The sequence below is a fragment of the Panthera uncia genome, chromosome X (genome assembly GCF_023721935.1).
Source record: "Panthera uncia isolate 11264 chromosome X, Puncia_PCG_1.0, whole genome shotgun sequence".
In the NCBI taxonomy this organism is placed as follows: Eukaryota; Metazoa; Chordata; class Mammalia; order Carnivora; family Felidae; genus Panthera; species Panthera uncia.
This window is the reverse complement of record NC_064817.1, coordinates 106,040,634-106,067,780: the sequence shown is the minus strand read 5'-3', so window position 1 is coordinate 106,067,780 and position 27,147 is coordinate 106,040,634. Positions and strand designations below refer to the sequence as shown.

General features: G+C 42.0%; 1 protein-coding gene and 1 pseudogene across 1 annotated transcript in view; one reads left to right on the top strand and one right to left on the bottom strand.

The window, feature by feature from the left end:
* Nucleotides 1-27,147, top strand: part of GPC3 (glypican 3) — a 422,044-nt gene that overhangs the window by 74,688 nt on the left and 320,209 nt on the right. The gene's annotated exons all lie outside the window — the stretch shown is intronic.
* On the bottom strand, nucleotides 6,413-6,755 carry LOC125932303 (40S ribosomal protein S26-like; annotated as a pseudogene).

Sequence of the window (27,147 nt, the reverse complement as noted above, 5' to 3'; positions counted from 1 at the left end):
GTAATATCCTTGTGCATAAGATTGTGAAATTTGACTGCATAACTAGTAATTAGGCAAATTCACAGCTGCTTGAGCAACCGATTGAGTGTCAACCTGGAGGAAGATGTTTTTAGTTAAGGGCCACGGAACTGTCTTTGGCTCTGCCTGGGCATTCGTTCACTTAACAGCTACTGAGCATCTACTATGTAAAAGGCACTGTACTTAGCACTGTAAGGAAAACAAAGGTGTCCAGGTCCTGGCCCCTGACCTAAGGAGCAGAGTCTTGATCATAATTGATCACAAAGACAGGCTTTCCACTTTGCAGGTAATATAGAGCTGGGTGGCGTAGTTCAGTATATAGGATGACAGAATCCAGATTTAAAATGACCTCAACTTGTAGGAACTCTAGGTCAAGACCTACAAGATGAAATTTAACAGTGATAGATGTAAAGTCTTGAATTTAGGTTTAAAAATGGCATATGTACAGGATATGAGAGATGTGACTTGGCAGCAGTTTATGTAAAAAGTTCTTGGGGATTTAGTTGATCACAAGTTTAATATGAGCCAACAATGTGGTGCAGCTTATTTTTTTTAAAAAAGCAAAACAATTTTAGGCTGTATTAGAAGCATGTGTGCTGATCAGACCACATCTGGAGTATTATGTTCAAGCGTAGTCGCCACATTTTATGAACGTTGACAAAGTTGAGTGTATCCAGAAGATAGTGACCAGGATGGATGGGAAAATGATGTCACATGAGAAATGGTTGAAGGAAAGAACCGAGGAGATTAACTTTTGCTTTAGGCCTCAGGTTGTTTGATTTATTTATTTTTTCAGTAGGCTCCTTGCCCCATGTGGAGCTTGAATTCATGACCCTGAGATTAAGAGTAGCATGCTCTAGGGGCACCTGGGTGGCTCAGTCGAAGCATCCGACTTCGGCTCAGGTCATGATCTCGTGGTTTGTGAGTTCGAGCCCCGCGTTGGGCTCTGTGCTGACAGCTCGGAGCCTGGAACCTGCTTCGGATTCTGTGTCTCCTCCTCTCTCTGCCTCTCCCATGCTCATGCTCTGTCTCTCTCTCTCTCTCTGTCTCTCAATAATAAATAAACATTAAAATTTTTTTTTTTTTTTTTTTTTTAAAGAGTAGCATGCTCTACGGACTGAGCCAGCCAGGCACTCCTAGGCCTTGGTGTAGACCCTTCAAATCTTTGCTAAGGTTCCCTTGTTATCTGTTCTCGTACTCTGTACAGCCCTTGTGTCTTCCTCCCTAGGCTCAGGCCTTGTTAGATCAGGCCAGGGGCTCTGTGTTCACAGTGACATCTGCGGGGCCTAGTACCGTGTGAGTGATACAGGTGGGTCCTTGGCAATGTTTAGACAACTAGTGAGTACAATTTCTACATGTGACGGCCTTGGGGAAAACTGATGAAAAGCTGTAGTGCCTGGCATCTATAGTCATGAAATAAAAGAACAGAAAAGGAACTTAAAAAGTTCCTAAAAGCTTCAGAATGGGTCTTTTTTCTCTTCTCATTTTCTTTTGGCCTCTGCTAGGACCTGATACTAGATGTACGTGTCTGCTTTAACAGGAATCTGAAAAAAGCATTCTCTCCAAAAGGACCATTTAAAAAAATGGCTTAAAGTTCAGGCACCAGTATCTAATGAAAATGACAAGGTAACATTTTTTAATGTGCAGGTTGGGACAAGAGTACATGACAAAATGATACCCATCACCAGTGAGGATTTAGTCAAGTGGACACCCTCTCGTACATCTCTGGTACAACCTTTTGGAGCTGCATTTTGGCAATATGTGTTATCCAAGGCCTTAAAATATTCATGGTTAGAGCCAATAATTCCACTTCTGGGACTTTCTTCTATGAAAGCCATCCCGAACACAGAAAGAGAAAGCCTTATGCACAGAGGTGTTTTCTGACAACAAAAAACTGGAAACAACAAAATATTTAATAATAGAGGAGTGAATGGTTACATAAACTGTGATATGTCCATTCAAGAGAATGTTACAAAGCCATTATAGTTTGTAGTTTCTACAGGATACACAGCTGTGTCTATATAGTATGCTGTAACTGAGCGAAAATAAATACATCTAAACCTGTATGTAAAAAAGTCCTGGAAAGTCTCATACCAAGACGTCAACATTGGCTATTTTTCAGTGCAAGAAGATCAGTTAGTTTTGCATCTGGTCTCCTTTTTTGCATTTTCTAAATTTTTCTTTACAACTCATTTTAACATTGAAGACAGTCTTCAGAGCCCCTGTGTATCGCCAGTTTTATCAAGGGCATTCTGAAATTGTGAGGAAAAGACAAACCCAAACATCTTGAGAGCAAAATTGATTTTCATTCTAAATTTAATTAAATTAATTTTAAGTCACATTAATTCAAAACACATAGATGTAACTGTACCACGCGAACAACTTTAGATCAAGGCTATGTTAATGAACTTCACAAATCAAAGGTGATGCAACTCTTCAAAAGACAAAAAAAAGGTCAGCATCCCGGATTCTGGAGCGCCAGGTACCTTTTGCAAAGGGAGATGAAAAAGTGCCTTGTAGGTAGCAGGCACTTAATAAAGTCTTGAATGGCTGGCTCCTGGAGGTGACGAGGGACAGATGAGAGATGGGTTGCTAATGGGTAAGATCGGGTGGCTTGATGGATACTGGAGGAACCTGGATATCAGGTATTATCTTGTTAAATCAAAATCTGTTCTAAGAGATATTTAGATATTGCTCAGATGTATGAAAGTTGAAGCTGTCAGACCTCTGTATATTGTAAAAGTGCATCCATTACAAGTAATTTGCACTAACCCATGACTCTCTCTAGATATTCAATCTAGTTCAATTTTCTTCTTCTATCAAAATTACTAGTAGCTTTCCCAATATCCATTGTTTAATTTTACATGCCGTGTACCAGTTCACAAGGCACGTTGGATGCAAACTTCGTTCTTGGTCCTGGAGTCACTATTGTTTTCTTAATTCCACTTAATAAAAGGGCACTGCTGACCTCAGAAAACTAGATGGATCTGTTTTGTTTGTGATATTGAGGGAAGTCAGCACTCTTCAGGGGTAAATAACATATCTGGTTTCACTGAGAATGTTCAGAATGTTTGAAGACAATCTCAGTTTGAAGAAAGTGGAATTGTTACATATGTTAACGTACGATCTTGCTTTTTGCAACTTCAGTTCCGCTTAACATGTGTATCTGTTTCTGTGGAATTAACTTTCTCCTGTTTTCATGTATATTGCGTGTTAAGGATAATGGGGGACAATACTATCAAGAAGGTGAATTTGGGGCACCTGGGTGGCTCAGTGGGTTGAACGTCTGGCTCTTGATGTGGGCTCAGGCCATGATCACAGGGTCGTGGGATCAAGCCCCACGTCGGGTTCCACGCTGAGTGTAGAGCCTGCTTAAGATTCTCTCTCTACCTCTGCCCCACTCCCCTGCTTGTGTGCATGCAGTCTGTGTCTCTAAAATAAATTTTTTAAAAGAAAGAAAAAAAAGGTGAGTTTAGTACCAGCAATTTCTGTTCTTTACCTATTTTTTGTCCTTTTTGTCTCCCCTCTCCCGTGTTTTCCTCCCTCTTATTTTAAATATTTTCCTTCATCTTTTCTTGTATCACCTTATTTCTATCTCGATGGGAAGCACACTGATCTTCAGAACTGGTCAAGTCCCTTTTTGTTGTTGTTGGTTTTTTTTTTTTTTTTTTACCCCAAATCTCCGCTAAATGAAAACATTCATACAGCATTGGATTGGCATTTCTACAAAGCCAAAGAGCAGAGAGTCTTCGAGAATGGGTTTGATATGCATTTTCTTTTAAGATGTCTTAGGCTGGTTGGTGCTGACAAGAGGTTTTTCGTCTGATAACCTGAAGGTGTGATCTCCCTGGGATGAGTATTCTTACATGGGGATCTGAATAACTTGAAAGAAAACTGTGGACTTCAAAGCTCCGTTCACCTCATCCACAGTTAACTTTACAGTCTCACTGGTCTGGCAAGTGTTAATAGCTTGATCATTTGCCTGCAGATAACTCCATTGGAACCTGTAGGTTATTTCAATGGGAGATAGCCAGTGGGTCTCCGATCTCCATTTAGATAGAGATAGAATAATACAGAAAGAATTCTGTTGGAGTGATTTATGGAAGAGAACACACAATTCTTACGAATGTTTTCCCCCAGAATGTGCAAAACATGTTGGCAAATCTCAGTAGAAGATGTACTCTTTCCGGGTTTCCCAGTTTTCTATGAAATGAGGTTCTTGATTACATGATTTTTCGACCCATGTTTGTTTTTAAAACAACACCAACAACACCAACAACAAAAAGGTGTGAAGAATAAGTGTCTGGTGATAAACATGTAAAATATTGGTGCTTGATGAGGAGGGGGGGGGATGTCTTCTGAAAGGGGCAGATGGTACCCCATGGGGTGAAGATGGGGTGGTAAATTTACTTTCTTTACCGTGTGCATAAGGTCAGGTACAAATGGCCAGAAAGCAAATGAAAGGTAACCTTGAGGCCGTTTGCACTTAGATGTCAACTTTCTTTCAGGAAAGGCTATTTTTTTTTTATTTTTGTTCTTATACAAATCTGGGCCCTGGTGTTGTTTGTTTCTCTTTTTTATTGCTGCTTATTTAGTGCTGCTTCATCAAGGGCTTAGGTTTCTCTTTGAAGTATCCGAGTCTTACCTCTGTAATGCAGTCCTTAAAGCCTCTCGTGATTAGCTAGACTTGAGCCAGTGACCTAGCCAGCATATTTTGCCTTAACTGCCTCCTGCTTTCTCCCCAATATTTGAGTCTGTGGGGGTAGATATGCTAGAGTGATTATTGGTGCTGGCACATGTGCCCCTCAGTGACTTTCTTAGTTTTGGGAACATCATCCCTGTCTCTCTCTGGGGGGGCCAAGGACTATGCATTTTCACAGCTAAGCCCTGCCTCGTCCTCTCCATCTCAAACTGGCCTCTTTGTCATTTCTGACCTCTCAGAGCACATACTGCCAGCCTGACAATGGTCTCGGCATTTAGTTTTATTATTCTCTAGCCTTTCAGGTATTTTCCTTTTTTATTTCCCAATTAGTTTGCAATGCTCTGGAAAGGAGACCACATTTTATTGAAAAACTCTTTTATTGACAAGATGCATGTGCTCCAGGGACACACTTTATTGTCACACAGTCTGTGACCAGAGGAAGAAATGATGTAAGAAACCTAGGGCTCTGGGATGTCAAAGAAAAAAGAAAACTTAGGAGTGAGCAAGGACCGGTACTAAGCTCTCATTAAATACCAATTAAAATCATGTCAGATATATCAGAAAACATAAGCTGGCTATAGATGAGGATGTTAGTGGTTATTTTAAGGTTATAGCACTGGATCAAAACACTTCAGCTGTACCTCAGTGTGGACACAGCTGCTGCTAACGTCCTCAGGGGCAATGTGGATGGAGATCCCTCGCTGTCTTTGCCATCCAAGCCGGGCTAGGGATGCCAGTCGCTGCTTGTCCGGTGCCCGGTGCCCACTCAGGTCTTCAGGCGGAGAGCAGGTAGCCCGAGGACCAGGTCCTTGGTGCCTTCCCTGCCCTTCCGGCCGTAGTCCTGTGTGTGTCTGCCTCTCTCCTCGGTCACATGTGCTCAGTGTGTCAGGGTCAAGGCTAATCAGAATCCAGAGCCAGATTGAGGACCGTGAAGGGGAGGAGGACTGAGCGCTGGAAGGGCAAGGAGGGAAGGGGTGGGAATGATGGGAGTCAGCCCCCGGTTGGCTGCCCGCAGCGTTGCCCTTTCCTTCTCAGCCAGCGACTTGCCGCAAAACGATGTACACGAGAAGGAAGTTCGGTGCAACACTGTTGACAATAGTGAGCCGTTGGGAATGGTTGTATAGAGCACAGTATGATAAAACCATTAACAGTGGTGTTTTCAGGGGCACCTGGGTGGCTCAGTCGGTTAAGTGGCCGACTTGGTTTCAGCTCAGGTCATGATCTCACGGTTTGTTGAGTTTAAGCTGGGCGTGGGGCTCCGCTGACAGCGTGGGCCTATTTGGCATCCTCTCTCTCCCCTCTCTGTCCCTCCCCTGCTCTCCCTCTCTTTCAAAATGAATAAATAAACATTAAAAAAATCCTCTTAAAATGGTGTTTTCGAAGATTTTTAATGACAGTGAAAAATGCTCACAAAGTCATCCATATGTAAAATAGCAAAACACGAAGCAACCTATCTGACCCCAGTTGATGATCTATAATATACATATAGAAAATACTATAAGGAAATTGCTAGAATATTAATGGAGATTATATTTGGGTGGTGGAATCATGGGTATTTTCTTTATATTGTATATTCTGAATTTTCTATACTGCAGATTGATAATCCTTTTTTTTTAAAGTATAATCTCCATTTTATTATTTTTTTTTTCCCCCAGAGAACAGTTTTTCTTCATTCCTTAAGGACTTAGCTCCTTACACGGGCTTTGGTGGAGGTCGTGGGGTGGCGCCCACGGGTCTAGATCGGGGTGGGGGTGTTCGGTCCTTCGGTGCCTCACGCGAGTGATCCTGGACTAGTTTGCCGTGAATGGCACGGCTCACGCAGTAATGTAGTTGGACATATAGCTTGGGAAGCACATAGGCCTCGAAGATACTTGCTTCAGAAATGTCCCTGTAGGCGGCAGCCTCTTCTGTGCTCCAGAAAGCGAACTTCCTAATGGCCTTGTCCTTGGGCACGCAGTGGGTACAGTTGGTACATAGGCTGCACGTGGCCGTGGCCCTTTGTGGCACGACTGTTACTCTTTCTTTTCTTGGTCATCTTGGAAGCGAGGACCCGAGAGCAGATTTATAATTCTTATGATGAAAAAAAAAAAAAAGGAAAGAAAATGCCCTTTAGTACCATCTTAAATCTCTAAACCCACATGCCAAGATGGAGACAATTATTTTTTCTGAGAACAAAAGTAATATATTCGCATTATGGAAAGTGTTGGAAAAATAGAAAAAAAAAGAAAGAAAAATAACAGCAATGGAGTATCTTAGAATGTCCTTTTTTTATTTGAAAGGGAGAGAGAGTGTGTGCATGTGAGCAGGGGAGAGGGACAGAGGGAGAGAGAGAGAGAGGGAGAGAGAATCGCAAGCAGGCCCCACGCCCAATGTGGAGCCAAACGTGGGGCTCGATCCCACGATCCTGGGACCGTGACCTGAGCTGAAATCAAGAGTCAGATGCTCAACTGACTGAGCCACCCAGGCATCCCTTAAAATGTCCTTGTAACTCTCTTCCTCGTCAGAAAGGCTTATTTGAAATATCACTGTAGTTTCTGTTACTTAACGAACTAGGTAGTGCTCCAATACTGGGTTAATGCAAGATATTTAAAAATAGGTTCTTACATTTAGATGGCATCTTCATACATGATTTGTAGAAATGGGAAGGACTTCATATATCTTCTGGCTCAACCCCAGGTAAAGTTCAATAGTATTCTTTGCTAGGCACAGTTCTAACACACCTGAGACTCACAGTCTATGTCACTTGCTCAGGTCACACAGCCTGGAAATTTGTAACTGAGTAGAACAAAGGACTTTCCTAGTTTCCAGTTATATTTCCAGTGAGGAAAGACATTTTTTACATTCTAGGGGTAGTGGCTTAAAAACATACTCCTCAAATTTGTTTTCTGGGAAAAAAAAAAACAATTACTTTTTGTTTTCCTTTTCAGATACATAACCTTCACTCAAACATATCTAGAGACAAATTAAAAATTGTGTGTGTGTGTGTGTGTGTGTGTGTGTGTGTGTGTGTGAAATGAGCAAATTATTTGGATTGTTTTGGTGAAATTAAAAAAATTGGTGCTTGTGATTGAGAATATTTGCAAATTAAACACAAAACTCTTTAATATTAAATAAATAATTGGTGTAATAATTCACTTACGTTAATGCGTTCTGAGCATTTTTTATAACTTCTTTCAAAAACTTAGAATTATTTGACTTATAATTTCTGAATTAAAAGGTAGCATTTCAGCAGATGCCTTTAAATACGTCTATCATAGAAATGGTTTTTTTGGGGTGGATTTTTATAGTGGTATGTTATTGGATTAACTAGAAATATAGTCATTCCTTTGATTCAAGCCGAAACTCCTGGAAAACCTATATGATCCTCTTTATGAGCAATTTAACAACATAGTCTTCCAAAGAAAGAGATATGGAAAATACAAAACATAATCCTACTTTGTGAACAAGTTCCCAGATTCCCCCTGGGGTTTGCTTGCTGGCCCTTTTGGTATTAGTATTGGCGGTCACTCTGGCCATAGCTTGTTTGGAAGCCTGCTTTGCCCACTGGTGGTGACCCTGCCACCACCAAGTAGCCAAGAGAGTATGGAGTGGAGCTGAACGGTGGGATCTCCGTGACAGAAGGTTTCAGAAAGTGGTTTCCTTCGAGAAACTTTAAACCAGTCCTAGGTGAGATTTCATATCCTCACCTCAGTCCCTGCCCGCACCGTCCCCCCCCCCAACCCTTGTCATTTTGTTGGAGGAGCATTTGAGCAGGAAATTTATTTTCAGTTAACCAGGCAGATACAGGTTGGTAAAAAGGTTCGAAGAAGATGAAATCTTGTACCTTTCTTTTGCTGAACCCCCCAGATGTTGTGCAGGGAGTGAGGTATGTACATCTGTTTCCTCAGGCGCTGAAGCTAGTCTATCTGGATGGCCTCTGACTCTTTTTAAAAATTTTTAAAAAATATTTATTTATTTTTGAGAGAGACGGAGAGACAGAGCGTGAGTGGGGCAGGGGCAGAGAGAGAGGGAGACAGAATCCGAAGCAGGCTCCAGGCTCTGAGCTGTCAGCACAGAGCCCAATGTGGGGCTCGAACCCACGAACCACGAGATCGTGACCTGAGCCCAAATCGGACACTTCACCGACTGAGCCACCCAGGCGTCCCGGGATGGCCTCTGACTCTTAAGAAAAAGTGTGTAGAGTTGCTCCTTCTTGCTACCATCACTGGATTGTGTTTCTTTATTGAACACACATCCATTTTTTTCCTCACAGATCTTATGTACCGCGCCCTGTGTGTGCCAGGCAATCAATACATACTTGGTTGATTGTTATCTTCTCAATGCAAATTCAACATTTAACGTTCAGATATTGAAGTTTCCCTGTGCCGAAGAACAAAGAAGTCTCTGCTAGGAGGATGCCTGCTCGGGTACTTGGAACCAGCTACCATAGGTCAATTGGCATGTGTGTGTCCTGCTTCCGTGCTTTAGTTTAAGTGGAACTTCATAACCACTAGACCACTAGTCAAATCCCTTGTTTTAACAGTCACCTAGAAAATGGAATGTCCGATGGCCGGTGGGAAACCTGGAATCCTAGAATGCAGTCAAACTGTTGAACATTTCTTGAACTAGGCTTCTGGGTGGCAGAGAGCGGGAGGTAGTGTTCATGTAGGTAATGGTTCACGCTTAGTCCCTGTTCTCTGGGATCTTACCATCTAGTGGATTAGAAGTCACTGAAGTGGACTGATGACGAGCAGTTTGAAGAAGACACACCTTGACAACTGAAAGAGACTTGCTCTGGATTTGGTTGGTAGTGGCTGTTCATGCCAGGCTCCCAAGGTGCTGGAACAAGGAGGAGAAAGAGGAGATGTGTGAGTAGACAGATCAGCAAGAGACAGCGGAGGAAGGAAAAAGGGATGGCTGGAAAACGGTAGGTGTGGCCTCAGAGAAGTAGGGCTCCATTCAGTAATGTGCTGATGTTGGTTGGGGATATGGTGAGGTCAGCGCACACCCAGCCCTGTGTCCCACGCTGTATGAGACTGATGTTCATTATAATCACCAGAGCCGTTAAATGGTTTATGTTTCATACACAGAACTCCCATTTACAAACAAATGTTAAGAAATATCCGTACAGCAATGCGTAAGCATTTAAAACGTTACTTTTTATCTAGCAGACGTCAATCTGTAAATACTTAACAGGGTCAGACATCACAAAGGATATAAAAACCCTATGTGTGTGCCTTTGAGCAGTTTACTTGGCAGAGAAGACCAGACGTATACAAAGGAAAAGTTTACTCTTGTTAAAAGGCGGTGCATGCCAATTGCTTATAGATAGTAACCGCTAGTGGAGCCCGGGGGAACGGTCAGCTCCCCGGGGCTTTGGGCAGTCAGGAAGAGTTTCCAGGTTCTTGAGCTGGTCTCGGTGCTTGGGCAGGATTTAGGTTGGCCGGACATAATGCCAGATTTGCAGAAACGCTGTCTTTTGCCCTCTGAGAAGTTGCAGTGTCTGACCTGCTCTCGTAAACTCCTCCCCAAAACAGGCTTGTGCACTTAGCAGTAATAAATTGAACCATCAACTCCTTAAAGCACACCTGGTTGATAATTAGCTCAATCACATTGTGTTTCGGTCATTACCCTTGGATTTCCCAAGGATGAGCTTAATTCATCTCCCACATTAAAGTGAGTGCCTGCATGACCCAAACTCAACTGAATAGAATTTCTGTCTCTATTATGTCAATTTAATGCTGTGGTAGTTTTATTGCAAAATAGGCATTGGGTTACAATTTGCCACCCAGATATCTGTGCAGAAATTGTTAACGTATGCTGTAAAAAAGATCTCCAATGGCAGAAGACTCTCCTTTTTCCTACACAGTGCTTCATCTGAAGGCAGACAAAGAGGAAATGAACTGAAACTCTGATTCGGGGACTTGAGAGTTGATAAGATTAACTGTTGTTTATTCAGAGACTCCTTATTCGGGTTTTATAGCTTATAAACGTATTGATGATGGATACAGCCCCTTGCTTCCAAGGTTTTACAGAGCTTATTTTGTGTTTTAACCACACTCCCTTCGCCTCTGACCTGCTGCTGAATGTGCAGGGAGAAACTGCTGGTGTATGTGCTGTATTACCCAAGGAGGAAGGGAAAGGGGCACCTTTATTATATCGGATTACTAGCCAGATGCCTGGAATGCTCAAATCTACTCACTGGTTGCTGTTTAAAAGGGGAAAATACAGATCTAACCACCTCTAGGAATGGTGCCAGGTGTCTGTAGTAAGGCAACCCAACTCCAGAAGGCTATAAAAATAGCCCCCAAGTAGTAGGTTCTGATTTCCCACTGAGCTGACCAATAAATCCAACATCCAGTTAATTAAAAATGCTGGGAGGGAATGTTCATCCTCCATTACCCACCTGTCCTTGTGAATACTCATTGGTTACAGGCGGGAGGCTACAACTTAGCGTGTCCGTGTCTGGATTAGGAAACTCTCTTGGTCCTTTGCACAACTATCCGGAGATATAAATGGCCAGTGTGGTTGCCTGATACTCCTCCTTGGTTGTCAAGGTTTATTTGAGGCTAAATTGATGTGAGGCTTCCAAAGACGAACCCAGTGATTTTACTTGCCTCAGGGCTTCCGGCACCATCCTGAAGAGCATATTTAGACAGACTACCTCATCCCTCCCTTGTTCAGGCTATGAGTTTTCTTCTAGTCTGCCAAAACCTGATGGAAAACCTTCCTGCCCTGATTGCTGCTAGGAGCAGGATACCACAATAGACTGATAGGCAGAGAGAGTGCTGGAAGTTGAATCTTCTAGAATTTTAACTTGATAACACTTAGGAAATCAGTTTGTAAAGCAAGCAAAAACTTGGACCGAGTAGACCATCAATATCATCCTAATCATTAAAGTCATTAAAAGGTGCACAAAGAAAGCAATCGGGAGTATGAGACTCGAGTTAAAAGCTGGAAATAGGAGGGGCACCTGGGTGGCTCAGTCGGTTAAGTGTCTGACTCTTGACTTTGGCTCGGGTCATGATCTCGCGGTTTGTGGGTTTGAGCCTCACGTCGAGCTCTGCACTGACAGCATGGAGCCTGCTTAGGATTCTCTCTCTCTCTCTCTCTCTCTCTCTCTCTCTCTCTCTCTCTGCCCCTCCCTTGCTCACATTCTCCCTTTCTCTCTTTCAGAATAAATAAACATTAACGAAAAAACTTCTTAGAAAGCTGGAAATAGGAAAGCTGTGGGGGTGATGGTGGGTTGGGGAGACACAAACTCACAGAATACAACTCTGGTCACCAGGGATCCTTTCTAAGGTACCGCTGTTAGTGAATTATGTTTCTTGCAGACTTTAACATTTTAACTTAGAGGCATTTTGATGGAAAGAGAAAATAGTAACGAAACTTGACTTCTAGTCAGGGCTCTGTAACTTACCAATTTCCCTTTCTCGGACTGTTTTCCTCCATCTACGAACATGTCGGACTAGAGAAGCACTATGATTCTTTGTACACACCCTAAATTCATGGGACAGTGGGTTTTGAGTCTTTATACATTGGAACTAGAAGTCTTTATGTAGAGTGAAAAGTTTTGGGAGAGACTGATGAATCCAAGGGTGCAGAAGCTTGGCAAGGACAGAAATTTCTCTTATAAGTGAGGAATTCTTTAGTAATCAGGAGGCCTGATTGATTGGGGGTGGGTATGTAGATTGCTTTTATTCATGCTTTCGAGCTGCCTGTGTGCATGTGTTTGGAGGCTCTTATATGATTTGCTGTGCATTAGCAGGGTATGAATTATTAATTCTGCTTAGACTTGATCACAAAGACTGCAAACTGGGACCCTATTATCTGAGGGTCTAATGCATCCCCTTTTCTCCATCAAACTAGGTTTGTAAATTGTCATCAGGCCCTCTAAATAACACCTCTGTCTGCTGCTACCTGAGATTTCTTTAATAAGGAACATCAGGGCGACTTAGAATCACATCCTATGAGAAGAAGTTGAAAGAATGGAAACTTTTTAGCTTGGGAAATTAGAGTTTCAGAGGCTATGCTGCCTGTTATCAAAAACATGAAGGTTTCTGAGGTCAAAGTAGAATTAAACTAGTTGTGTGTGTGTGTGTGCGTGTGTGTGTGTGTGTGTGTGTGTGTGTGTGTGTGTGTATGTGTGTGTGGTGCTTTGGTGTGGGAGAAGGCAAACTGGGATTAATGGAGGAGAGCTATAGGCATAACTTTCTCAAGCTAGGCAAGAAGTTTCCAGCAGCCTAAGCTGTTCAAAGTACGGAGAATGGGCTACCTCAAGGAGGTTGCAAAGTTCCCACTGCCAGTCCCCATCACAACCCTCGCTGCAGTAAAAAGTTAGTTTCTTTGAATGGAAGTTGGACTCTGTTTTCTGGAGTAGACCTATAGGGATCCAGTGGTCTGGGGATGCCTGCACTACACTGTGAACACTTCCAGGGCCCATACCATGTCTTACTTGTATCCTCAGCACCTAGCGTAGGGCCTGATCACAGAGCTCGGAAAATGCTTGTTGGTCAACTGATTGAATGAACTGTAAGCAACCAATAGATGCTTTTGGTCCCTAGATCAAGTATTAAATTGGTTCCTGGGTGTACAACGTCCCCTTTCTCTTCAGATATTTCTATGGCTTTCACACACAGCGACTCCCCTGCTAACAGCTTGTCATTGTCAGAGAACTAAAACAGTTTGGTCGACAAAAGGCCCTTCCATACCAAAATACAGAAGAGAGAAAACACATAAATTTAATATTAGGTATGCATTATCAGAGTTACATGCATGTAAGGCGGCATAAGCATGACTACAGAGTTTGGCAAGAATCTCATGCATTTTGATGGAGGAAAACGTTTATATGGAAAAGTAAAAGAACAGTTGAAAATGTCTATTTCCTTGGGAGACAAGAGGATGCACCTTGGAAAAGATGTCTCAGCTAATTCTAGAGGTAAATATTTGCAGTTCCAAGGGTTGGGGGGGGGGGGTCCATGAATATGCATTGTAAAGATTTTTTTAAGTTTATTTTTGAGAGAGAGAGAGAGAGAGACAGAGAGAGAGAGAAAGACTGCAAATGGGGGAGGAGCAGAAAGAGAGGGAGACACAGAATCCAAAGCAGGCTCCAGGCTTCGAGCTGTCAGCGTAGAACCCAATGCAGGGCTCAAACTCGTGAACCGTGAGATCATGACCTGAGCCGAAGCCGGATGCTTAACTGACTGAGCCACCCATGTTCCCCCATGAACATGCAATGTAAAACTAAAAGGTCAAGACTTTTTATCAGACCTAGTGTGTTCTCAGGGAGATACCCCGAAGAAGGACAATGGGTACATAGGGACTTCGTCCACAACAAAAATTTGATCATCGCATCACCTGGCATGGTTAGATAGTGGGTGTTCTTCGTGGTTTCTCAAGATACCTGAAGGTGAACTCATCTGTGGGGTAACATATCTTCCCTCCAAGATGCCACTGCGTCCAGGAGCTGGAAACCTGCCTCTCCTCACTTTATTGGTTGATTATATAATGCTGGTTTGTTTTTTATTTTTAAATGAAGCACTTTGGATGAGGCCTTACAAACATAGAGCAAAGGTGATATTGAAGGGCTAAACAGGTTAAACCTCATGGGAAAATGCAGTCTCTTTCCCCAGATACCTCACAGGTATCATAATGATTTTACAAACCATTGAGAAGTGGTAGACACTTGAAAACTATAATTTGATTGGAAGCTTAAGAAGATACGGCTCTCTGGGAGACTGGGCCCTGAGAAATATTTGAGCTAGCACCTAATAAAGTAATTAAAGGTGCATATAAATCTTTGGTTGCTTTTGGCTGGTGTCTCATGACTGTGGCTTGTGCTTAAACTAACCTAACCTGCTGGCAGAGGTTTCGCTGACTGAGCCACTTGTGTGGACACTGTCTGTTTACCTTCATTTATTCCTGTCTGAGGTTTGTAAAGTTCTCCCCAAGGATTCCTGTTGGCAGCTTTTGAAGGTAGTTTGCCAGACCAAGTATCTCCCTCTTTCCAGCCCGACCTTCTCTCTCCTTTGGTGTGGGGAGGCTTGAGGGTGTCGCCATACGGATACCTGCTTTGGAGCCACCCTGATCACCATTTAGTGAAAAAAAAAAAATTCAAGCATCCTGTTTGGACAGATTGTAAGCTGTGACATTAGACCTTCCTGGTATGCAGAATGGCTTTCATCACTCTCCCACCCCATTCAGCAAGGTTAAAGGTCTCAGGAAGGTATTTGACTTGTGGCTCAGACTTGCCCTCACTGCTGAGCAATGATGGGTCTTTTTGCTTGAACCACTTAAGAGGCGCCAATGGGAGCAGCCTACCAGAGAGGGGAAGTGAAGGAGCAGAAACGAGTTCATGACAGCATTTGAAATAAAGAGGGCATCAAGAGGAAAGTAGGATATATGCTGAAGGCTTTGCTATAGTTTTTGTTGTTGTTGTTGAGCTTTTGAATTTAAAAGATTTAAATTTTTAGTTTATTTTTATTTTTTTTGTTTTTATTTTTTCATTGATATATGTTCTTCTTTAAAATTTTTTTTTAAAAATTTTATTTAAATCCAAGTTAGTTAACATATGGTGTAATAATGGTTTCAGGAGTAGAATTTAGTGATTCATCACTTACATATAACCCCCAGTGCTCATCACAAGTGCCCCCTTTAATGCCCATCACCCATCTAGCCCATCCCTCCACCCAGTACCCCTCCAGCAACCCTCAGTTTGTTCTCTTTATTTAAGAGTCTCTTATGGTTTGCCTAGTTGTTTTTTCTTTTCTTTTCTTTTCTTTTCTTTTCTTTTCTTTTCTTTTCTCTTTTCAGTTCTGCTCAGGAAGTACAATGGCATTTTGTGGTGTTTAGTTCAGGGGCAGTAGAGGGAAACCAAAAAATAATATAATTTGTTTTAATTGAGAAGACCCTCAGAGGCAGGAACTGATGTCCCTTGGCCATTTCTATCATGACCCCAAATCTGGCATTTCAAACAATGACACAATAGTAACTTACTGACTGTTGAAAGCTGTTGTATACTTCCATGTTAAAAAAGTGTGTGTGTGTGTGTGTGTGTGTTCTCCAAAAAGGCATTCTGTCCTTTCTGGATTTTGTAATATATAAATAATAAAGCCACAGGTGTTCATGATATTAACCTTTTTGTGCCAAGGTTAAGAAGTCTCATTCCAGGTGATTCCCAACTAAACTCTCTCGGTGATCTCTCTGGGTGTTGCATAACATTCAGAACATTCTCGAAACAAAATTATTTTTAGTTCATTTTAGGAAATAATTTTTACATCCAAAGCTTAAAAGTTTTGCATAACTTGTGGCCAAACAATAACATGCCTCAGATTTTTTTAACAGTAGCTTTATTGAGATATAATTCACGTACCATAAAAGTCAGACTTTTAAAGTGCACAATTCAGTGGTTTTTAGAATATTCACATAGTTGTGCAGTCATCACTATTGTCTGATTCTAGAATATTTTCATTGCCCTCAAGAGAAGCTCTATGCACATTAGCGGTCACACCCCATTCCCTGGCTCCCTCAGTCCCTGGCAGCCACTATTTTACTTTCTGTCTTTATGGATTTGCCTGTTCTGGAAATTTTGTGTACATGGAATCATATGGTATTTGTCCTTTTATGTCTGGCTGCTTTCACCTAGCGGCATGTTTCCAAGGTTCGTTTGTGTTGTAGCATGGATCAGTACTCCCAATTCCTTTCTATGGCTGAATAGTATTCCGTCGTACGGCCAGACCACGTGGTGTTTATCGACTCGTCAGCTGATGCCCATTTGGGTTGTTTCCATTTTTTGCACGCCCAGGAATGTATCCTGAGGAAATGACCAAATGGGTGCATAAAGAATTAGTATAAGGATATTTGTTGTGACATTATGAAAGTGAAAAACTGGAAATAACCGAGTGTGTAACATTAAAGGATTGATTCAGTGATGAGACATCTATATGATTGGAATACTGTCCAGCTCTTAAAATGGTGTTGTAAAAGAATTTATAATGACAGTGTAAAATGCTGACAACTTACTGTTAAGTGACAAAATAGTACAGAAAGTGTGGTCCCGTTTTTAGAAAAAGTGAATCTAAGATGCCTAGAAATAAGGCCGAAATCCTTACACAGAAAACCGTGGTTCTCTCTATATGGTGGGATTATGGGGGAAGTTATTTTTTTCATCCGTATTTTCTTATTTTTCTAGAATCATCCCATAATTATTTATTGAGTTCATAGTATGTGCTAGACATTGTGTAGTGTACGTGTATTTTGCAATGAGGAAATTAAAAACTAACGTTATTAGTCAAAACAGTCCAAAAGGGAGCGTGGGAGTTGTGTATTGTGTCCTCACGCATACGTATATGCCGGTTTTTGGAGATGTGGTAGGATCTCACAGACAGCACCAGGGCGTTACGTTTTAACTCCAAATAGATTTCCACGTACTGATAATGACACGTTTATCGGATAAGAAAAACATTGAGTCACTTTTTTGGAGTGGTCCCGTGCTTGTCTGCTTTCTCTTCTTTCCCTACAGGAAGGGATTGCGTGTGGGGATGTAGAGTTTATTTCCGCCTGCTTGGTCTGACATTTTGACATTTCCAGAACTGCAGGATGTTTGAGAGCAAGCAACTCGGCTTTTCCTGAAAAAATTAATTATACTGCCACTTTTACATCGTGATGGGCCTTTGTAAGAGGCCAGAGCTATTCAAGTAGGGAAACATGAGATGGTTAACAGGATGACAGTAACATAAAGGTCCTGAGTCTGGAGAAAAGAAGCTCATTAAGCATTGATTATCAGCATGGTGTAAACTCTTTCAGAAAGTGTTACTACACTCCGTGCCTTTGTTGCGTGGAGGAAATTTAAATCTGCGTTCCATTTACATCAGAAATGAGATTTGTGTTCAGTTGCTCTGCCTGACTCGTCACCTGAAGCCGGTCACTAAAGTTCAGTCACAAAGCGTCACACTCATCTGTGTGTCGGCATACAACCATTCCGACCGCCTGTTTGGAGATGAAGTCCATTTGAAAGACGTGTAGTTTCTCCGGGACATACTTGAGTTGGTTTGAGGGCAGGATATCGTGTCTCGTGTAGGGTGGAGATTAAGGTTTCTTGAGTCTGCAGTCAGACCAACCTGAGTTCGAATCTCTGATGCGACTGAGGCTCTGTACAAGCCTCAGTTTTCTCATCCACAGAGTGGGGGTGATAATCTCTATCTCACAGGGTTGATACACAGGTTAAAATGAAGTAGTCTAGTCCTTGCAATGCACTCGCCATATTTACACTGTAAGAGCTCTGTAAACTTTTATAGTTTTAAGGAGTATGCAAAGGAATTTAAAGAGGAAAATGGAGACAATTCCTGTTATTTTATCTTTTTCACTCTGTTTCTTATTTATTTATTTATTTGCCTAAAATGGATTGTTAAAATGGCCCAAACTTCAATTTTTAAATATAAGCTTTTTTTTTTTTTTTTTTTTTTTACAGATTTTACTTTTAAGTGATCCCTACAACCAATGTGGGGGCTTGAACTCACAACCCCATGATGAAGAGTCCCATACTCCACTGACTAAGCCAGCCAAGCACCCCTGAATATAGGCTTTAAGGGTATTGTGTAGCAGAGTGATGAAACACTGATGTTGCCATGTAACGAAACAAAACATACAGAGACATACAGCACTCATACCCAACAAAGCCTGTGGTCAGCAATCATGAAATCAGATCTATGTATAGTCTTCTACATTTTTACTTTGTTCTTCTCAGCCTTTGGTCTTTGTAATTTTTTTTAAGTTTATTCATTTTTGAGAAAGAGAGAGAAAGTGCAAGCAAGGATAGAAACAGGGGAGGGACAGAGAGAGAGAGAGAGAGAGAAAGAGAGGGAGGGAGGGAGGGAGGGAGAGAATCTTAAGCAGGCTCCATGCTGTCAGTGCAAGACCCGATGTGGGGCTTGAACCCACGAACTGTGAGATCATGACCTGAACCGTAATCAAGAGTCGGACGCTTAACCAACTGAGTTACACAGGTGCCCTACAGCCTTTGGCCTTTAATAACGATGAACACATATCTAGATCTTAATAGGTTTGGCTTCTTCAAATAAAGTGTTTGTGGGGTTTTCTAGAATTCTTGCCAGAATAACAGTCTATTAGTACACACCATCCTTCTCTAACTTGCTGCTTTTAATCCGCTGGGGGCTCAAAAACTAGGTGACCGAACTTGTCAGGACTCTGGGTAACGCACAGTATTCAGCTCTGAATAAGGCTTTGGGTTGTGCAGAGAGGAATCCACATTTTTGCTGTTGGAGATAACTTTTCTTTGATTATATTCTGATTGTTCTCTATCTTCTGGACACTTGATAGTCTATAAGGGAAATCCACATATTTCCCAGTAAAATTTGTGAGCTGTTGACATGAGAGAGGAATGTTCTTCTGCTCACAAAGAGGGACTGTTCAGGTAACAAATGTAATGACTCTATGACAAATAACCCGATGCTGCAGTGGATTGTTACATTGGTTTGGGCATTGCCAGAATCACCAGAAACTAGCTTTCCAAAGCGATAGGTGATGTGGAGTCAAATGTCTCGGGGAAGGGGAAGCTTTGAGATTAAGGCAAATGACATGTTTACAAGAGCAAACTATTTAGTGCTGTGATAATGTCATCTTGGTAGACAAATGGGAAATATTTCTGTCTAGAACGTCTGGTTCATATTTGACAATAGACGAATGTACAATAGAGAGGCAGGGGAATGTTTTGAGAGTAAACCAGAAATACCAGAAAGCACCCCATTTAGGCGTGAACAAAATTTTGACTTTGATATGTGCCTGTCCGAATTTGACATGATCAGTGGACAGTGCAACTCTGTTGTACTTTCAGGTGAATTTTCTTGGGTTGTAGTTTATGGCGCACGTGGGTTGGGCTTTTGAGTGAGTGGCAGATGCGAGCTTTGACGCTTACGTGTTTCCATACAAATGACTTATAATTTTCTTCCAGGAAGATTCCTGTCCATTAATGTGCCTGCGGTCTCTTCATCTCAGCGTTCCAGTTTCCTAACTCGTAAAATGGGATGAGTAACGACCATTTCAGAGGGTTGCTAGGAGGATGAAACAGGAGAATATGTGCACAGCACTGGTACAGGGCCTGTGCGTCATAGCAATCCTCATGTTAATATCACCACCCGAAGCTGGGCTTGGCTTTGATGATTGGCTAAGGAGACTTCCAACAAGTGAGCTAGCTGTGCCTTTTTCTTGCGATTTGTTTTCGTCTTTTGACAGCCCAGGGGCTTGTTGAGGTCTCGGGGTGAGGCTGGGAAGTGAAGACAACTTGGTCACAGAAAACTGGTGGGCAATCATAAGGGAGTATTCTTCACGCACCGAAATGAAAACTTCTTAAGGCCATCGGTCAATGCAGTTAGAGGCTGTGTATTTCTTTTACTAATGAAACTTTGATACTTGTGTTTCCTCATCTCTCTGTCTGTCTGTCTGTCTGTCTCAGGATGTAGTCCCGTAGATGAGCACCGTGGAAACTTTTCTTGACTGGGATCTCGGTGAGCTCTGGACCAGAGGCCTAACAAACTTCCTCTATGAGTGAGCCATCATTACCATAATAAAGGCTCACCAATCACTGTTGAAAGCCATAGGTCAATTATTACATAATTCAATTACTGAATACAAATAAGAGGAGTGGAGTACCTTACGATAGTATTCAGAATTTGAGTGTGTCTACATTCTAGAAGATATCCCAACCTGTTTTTAATTTCTATCCTGGTATAGGTGCTTAAAACATTCCTTCAGCCTAATCGCCCTCTCTTTCACGCTCTTGTCCTTCAGATTAAATTCCTTATATTTTACAAAACCTGGCTTTAAATTTCCGTGCCTCATTCTGTCTCCTTCCAGTACATACGCATTCTGTACGTATTGCATGTACAATTCTATTTAATGGCAGGATGGCAGTAATGACCACATTGTAGTAGAACCTCATTGAGACAAATGCCTACCACAGAACCTCGAATTTTGATTTGACCATGCTAGTTGTATACCGTAAATGCTCATAGAAATGAAGAGGTAGGGAAGACTGTTCAAAAGGGGCTATTTTGCTGATTCCAGAGTGATGGTATTTCTAAGTAAATACCTCTATAACCTTCTGCTGTAATTGTATTGGAAAGCAATACAAGTGGGATCTATAAGTATTGAAAGTTCTAGAATAAAGGCATAGGCAGAATAAAGGTATTCTTAACCTTTTGCAGGCTCTAGAATTTGTTTAATTGGTGATTAGGAAAGGGCTTTGCATACACATATTCATATACGTGTGTGTATGCGTACCCACTATACACATACACACGTATACACGCACATACGCATACATATGTTTGTACCCATACACATGTAGATTTTCTAAACTGACGTGAAGCAGATTGTGAAGATACTTGGGCAATGTTCAGGTAAATGATGGCTCAGTTTGAGACATTTTACTGGACCTAGGGACCTGTTTTAGCAGAAGAAGGATACCATCTTAGGCCGTGTGGAACGGGGAAGATAGGAGGAGATGTGGGCAAATCTGTTTGGAGTCAGATTGGAAACGAGGCTCTCAAGCGGTTGGACAGTCCCTGCTCCACCATGCTTTTCTGCCTCCGAGCGGGGCACATTCCCATTTCCACCAGGTCCTCTGCACTGTTCCCTTCCAGTTTGCACAACTTGTCCAAGGTCACACGGTGAGTGAATGGCAGAGGGAGACTGTGAATTGTCTATAGGCAAAGACTTGGTCTGTAAGTTTGCTCATGCTTGAGGGCAGAGTTGGAGGGCACAATTCAGGTGGCTGACTGGTACTCCGAGGGCAACTCCTTGCTAAATCCATTGGCACCTAGGCCACAAAGAGCTATTTGAAATATCTGGTGGCCGTTGAAATGGAAATCAGACAAAATTATTTGCCTTTCATTCTAGGAGGAGAAGTGATGGCACATCTGAACAGTTGTTTCTTAAGAGCACATCCAAGGCCCAGTTACTTTCCAGAGCAAAAATAGGCAAATCCAAGCAGGATGTAAGGGCTGTTTTGCTCAGTGGCACCTAGAAACAATTTCAGTCAAGGCCCAGATGTATTTAAACATTTTTTTAAACATTTATACATTTTTGAGAGACAGAGTGCAAGTCGGGGAGGGGCAGAGAGAGAGAGGGAGACACAGAATCAGAAGCAGGCTCCAGGCTCTGAGCTGTCAGCACAGAGACCGACGAGGGGCTTGAACCCACGAACCTGGGAGATCACGACCTGAGCCGAAGTCAGCCGCTTAACCAACTGAGCCACCCAGGCGCCCCCAAGGTCCGGATTTAAATGCTTGTTACCCAGGTCAAGCTAGGGATTAGGAAGGGTGGCAGATGAAATCAACTCAGGGTCTGGCACCAGTTACAAAAGGAAGCAGGTCATTGGGTTGTGTTTATAGAGGAAAGAGAATGGATTGTAAGATTGTTATCACTGGAATCATGGTAGGAGAGGGGCCCTCATTTGAAGCCTCAGCCTCAGACGAAAGGAGCCCAGAGTGCTTTAAGGACTCACTTGTAATTGGCCCTACATTCCACAGGAAGAAGCCTTGCCTCTGGCTACATCCCTCTGCCTGGGAGAAAGGGAGAAAGGAGGAGGGGTCCGGGTGGGTGGGAGCGGGGAGTAGGGAGAGGGCCTCTGGCATCCTGTGAAGGAGTTTCTAAAGTCTCGCCAGATTTTCCAGCCTAGTTTCAGACTTTACATTGAAAATTGGCCGATCTTTAGAAGCCTCAGCCAACAACTTGGGGAAGGGTTTCTTTTACCGTTGCATCAACAAACAGTGGCATCCGGCGTTTCTACAGTCCAGGGTTTTTGTTTTTGTTTTTTGTTTTTGTTTTGTTCTATTTTTGGTGCTGGGTGATCTCCTCGCCCTTTGACATAAATGTTTTGTACTGCTTTACGGCTTGCCACAAACGCGATCCCTGACCCTTGAGGGAGGAAGAAAAGAAGCTAGTTCTTGACTTTACTGTTTGAGGATCCGGGTAGCAGAGTGACAAGAAGAAAGTACAGTTTCACTGGCCAGAGGCTTTGGGTGTAGTTCACCCCAGTGAATCATACCTGATGCTCAACACGAAAACAAGCAGTGAGGTAGTTTTCATTAGTTTCCAAGTAATAGATGATTTGGTAGCTAAGTGCATTTGCTAATTCATTAACAATTAGATAAATTAAATTTCATGGAAAGGATTTAAAATGTGAAAATAAAATGCTGCACATGTTTAATTTCAACTCTATAGATTAAAATCCATTTGTTGCCCCCCTCCCACCCCTTCCTCCCTCTCCCTTTCGAATGGTGCAGAATACACAGGCAATTAGAGCTCGCAGGGTAGATTGTTTTTCTCATTTAAAGTATCTCTTCTCCCTGGAAATCAGTCCTCCAGTGGAGCATGTCTGTCTGTGTCTCTAGATGAGTGTCAGCGACAAATGGTGCTTGTGCACATAATACTGATGGGGATTGTTGGCTCACAGAGAACAGGAAAAGCCCTTTGCAATACCATGAGGGATTCAGGAAGGTATTTTAGAATTTGAAGAGGCTTAAGGGTTGATTCCGCTGCTGATATTAAATTGCAGCATGGCCAAATGATTAACAAACTTGTCTTTCTTGAACTATCTCAGGGCAGAGAGGTTCTCAAGTGAGTGCAAATTGGTTAATGACTTTAAAAAACAGGTAACTTGGCTGGGTTTTCGTAAACAGTTGGGTATATTTGGAAGCCTAGCGATAAAGATCAAGTCAAGATCTACTGAACTGGAAAGCTAATGTTCCGTCTTTGGGATCAGTCTCAGAATGAACTACAGTTCGGGGTGATACTTGGAAGGCTGGTACCACACTGTATTTGAAATAACTTCATTTCAGCATTACCGTCCGTGATTATAGAAGTTGCAACACATTCCTGTTGTAACCGTTTGGGGTTTGTTTTCACTGTCTTTCTGACTTTTCCCCCTGATCTTCGGACGGATCTCATTCACAATTTTCTGGAAAAACAACCCGTCTTTTCCCACAGGGGATCACATTGTGTGATTTTGCCTTGTTATCACATGGAAGATTGAATCAGCTAAAGCTAAACAGGGCGGCAAGGCAAACATTGACGTCGATTGGTCTTTTCAGTTTTTCCAAGTCCGTATTCAAACGGGGAAGGTTGTTATTGTTGTAATCCATTCAGTGTGTGTAGCCGAAAGCAGTAAGATGCTGCCCGTTGGCCTTGATCTTTGCTGTGGAAGGTGGCAGAGACTGTGTGGCCCAATGTGGTCGGTGACTTGCCAGGGTAGTGTCACATTTCTGAGAAACTGGCTGTGGTTGTACAGTTAGCATCAGTATTTTGCTTTCAACTCATTAATAGGTTGTTGGAAGTTCCAGTGAATGTTGTTGAGCTTGAGTGAGTGAAAAATTGTTTAATAGCGTCTGGTAAGTAGAAAGGGAGATCATTCACTGCTAGCTTCCATCAGGATATCTAATTTCTCCTTGAGGACCTGACCTGAGTTTCTATCATGTGAGGGTCAGATTATCATTTACCTCAAAGTCAGCTACTGTGCTCGTAAAAGTTGTGTTTCTTTTCTCTCTCTCAGATATGGGACCATAAACACTGGGATAGAAGCCCTTTTACATTATTTTCTCCTAGTGGAGTTGCCCTGCTTTTTCTCTTCCCTGTATATTCAGTTTTAGGGGATTGTATGGACAAATCCTCTTAAAAGGCAATGGTTGATGATTTTAATCTTTTTCAACTGTTGAAGCAATACAAAAAGGAAGAGTCGTTACGTGAAGCAAGGTAGTGATAGATGATTCAGAAAAGAATAAGGATTGTGTCGTCCTTACTGTTTTCGTTCATCAACTTTCTCAGTTGATCATTGGACTGACCGACCTCTCAATATCACTGATTTTGGAATTTTCATTTAGATGTAACAGAGCTGGTCCCTGAGTTGTTTGATTTTTGTATTTGGAGTGTGTTAGGCGTCATCAAGCACCCTAACTGTGCTCTGAAGAAGCTTGGATTTTATACATAATATAGAAAGCGAACCCTTGAAAAGCCACGGATAGAAATTTGGGTAAGTTTTCTTGGCATCCAGGATGGGGGAGGGAGTGGAGAGGCAAAGCACTTAACCCTATGCAAACAATTTACTGATGTCTCAGCTTTAAAATGTCTCCCTGGATGTTTTCTGGCCCTTTCTCTCTGGGGTTTATTCAGTCCAACTAAGCCACAGTAATCCAGTGAACACATTTTATTTTATTTCATTTTAAGTAAGCTCTACGTCATTCTGGGGCCCGAACTTACGGCCCTGAGATCAAGAGTCACAGACTGTGCCAGCCAGCTGCCCCTCCGGTGAGAACATTTCAATTCTGTCCTTTTAGGGGTATCTGGGTGCCTCAGTGTCTTAAGTGTCCAACTTATTCTTTTTATTTAAAATTTTTTAATATTCAGTTTTCAGAGAGAGAGAGAGGCAGAGACAGAGGGAGACACAGAATCCGAAGCAGGCTCCAGGCCCCAAGCTGTCAGCAACGGAGCCCGATGTGGGGCTCGAACTCACGGACCGTGAGATCATGACCTGAGCCCAAGTTGGGCGCCCAGCTGACTGAGCCACCCAGGTGCCCCAATTAAGTGTCCGACTTTGGATTTTGGTTCCGTACATGATCTCATGGTTTGTGAGATTGATCCCCACATCGGGCTCTGAGCTGACAGTGTGGAATCTGCTTGGGATTTTCTCTTTCTCTCTCTCTGCCCCCTCCTCCTCTTGTTCTCTCTCTCTCTCTCTCTCTTTTTCTCACTCAAAAATAAATAAGTGAACTTAAAAAAAATACATGAAATTCTTTTTTTAAAGATGTTATTTTGAAGTAATCTCTACACCCAATGTGGGGCTTAAACTTACAGCCCCGAGATCAAGAGTCACATGTTCCACTGACTGGGCCAGCCAGGCACCCCTAAAATTCTCTTTTATACCTCCATTTTCTGTATTTGTCTTACACATTCTCATTTTCCTCTTTTTTCCCAAGTAGACATTTGACTTGTATCGTTTTCCAGCATTGCTCTCTTCTCTGGCAGTTTATAAATGCTAAATTTGTCTTATGGACTGGGAGCCTTGTCAGTGATGAGAGACAGATAAATGCACTGTGTCCTCATTTGTCATACTTAGTTGAATGTTCTTTGACTCCTACAGCCATGTGGATATTCTAGCAGTGTATCTGACCGGGCAGTGCAGTAGTAATCCTTTCTCACCTTACAAAATCAGGATGCTTTGCAGCTAAAATAACCCTAAGGAGTTTTCAACAGATTCTGACTCATATTATCAGGTACTGTGTTTAAAAAGAGAAGAAAACATAAGAAGCACATTCTGAGTGCGGAAAAGTCAATCCAAGCCAACAGAACTGAAATTTCTTGGCATAGTTCTTTCCAGAAACGTTTTTTTTTTTTTTTTTTTTTTTTGGTCTCTGCTCCAGTCTTGAATTATTTATTTTTTGTCTATAGCAGTGAGGATTGGAATTCTCTAACAATGATAATATGATCTTTTAGTGTTTACAAATATAATTTCACAAACATCTCATATAATTTCTAAAATGAAGAGAGAGAGGAAATATTACTTAAAATTCCTTTTTTATGATTATGAATGTGATGCGTGTTTTTTAAAGAAAATATGAAAACGCAGGTATAAAAAGACCATAAAAGTCATCTGTAATTTCCTCCAACGATAACAGCGTTTCAATAGTTAATATCTTGGTATATTTCCCTCTGTTCTTTTTTTCTTTGCATGTGTGTGTCTGTATTACAGTTTGCATTATATTATATGTACTGCTTTGAAGCCCACTCTTCCCAGTGTTCACTTATTAGAGCATTCTATTTCACTCATTAAGTATTTTTCTAAAACCTCAATTTTATAGCTGCATAGTTTCCATGGTGTGGATATAGAGTAATTTATTTGGACTTGATCATCTATTTAGATTGTTTCTGACTTTTCCAGTTAGAGCTCATGTTGTGATTAACATTCTGGTACATAAATATTTGGGTGCATTTCTGATTCGTTCATCAGGGTAAATTCTTAAAATCTCAAGATTAGTGGGTCAAAAAAACACGAATGAAGGGGCACCTGGGTGGCTCAGTCGGTTAAGTGTCGGACTTTGACTCAGGTCATGATCTCGTGGTTCGTGGGTTCGAGTCCCGCGTTGGGCTCTGTGCTGAGAGCTCAGAGCCTGGAGCCTGCTTCTGATTCTGTGTGTCTCCCTCTCTGTCTGCCCCTCCCCTACTTGTGCTCTGTCTGTCTCTAAAATAAATAAACATTAAAAAAATAGTAAAAAAAACATGAATGAAGATGTAAAAAATTTTTAATGTGTTCTCAAAATTGTCCTTTGAAAAACTGTTTCTGTTTAGTTCCACCAGCAGTGTGTAAGTAGAGAATGGATGATATTATCCCTTCTTACAGAGGCAAAAGTTCAGGTCTAGGGAGATTCCAGACTTGCCCC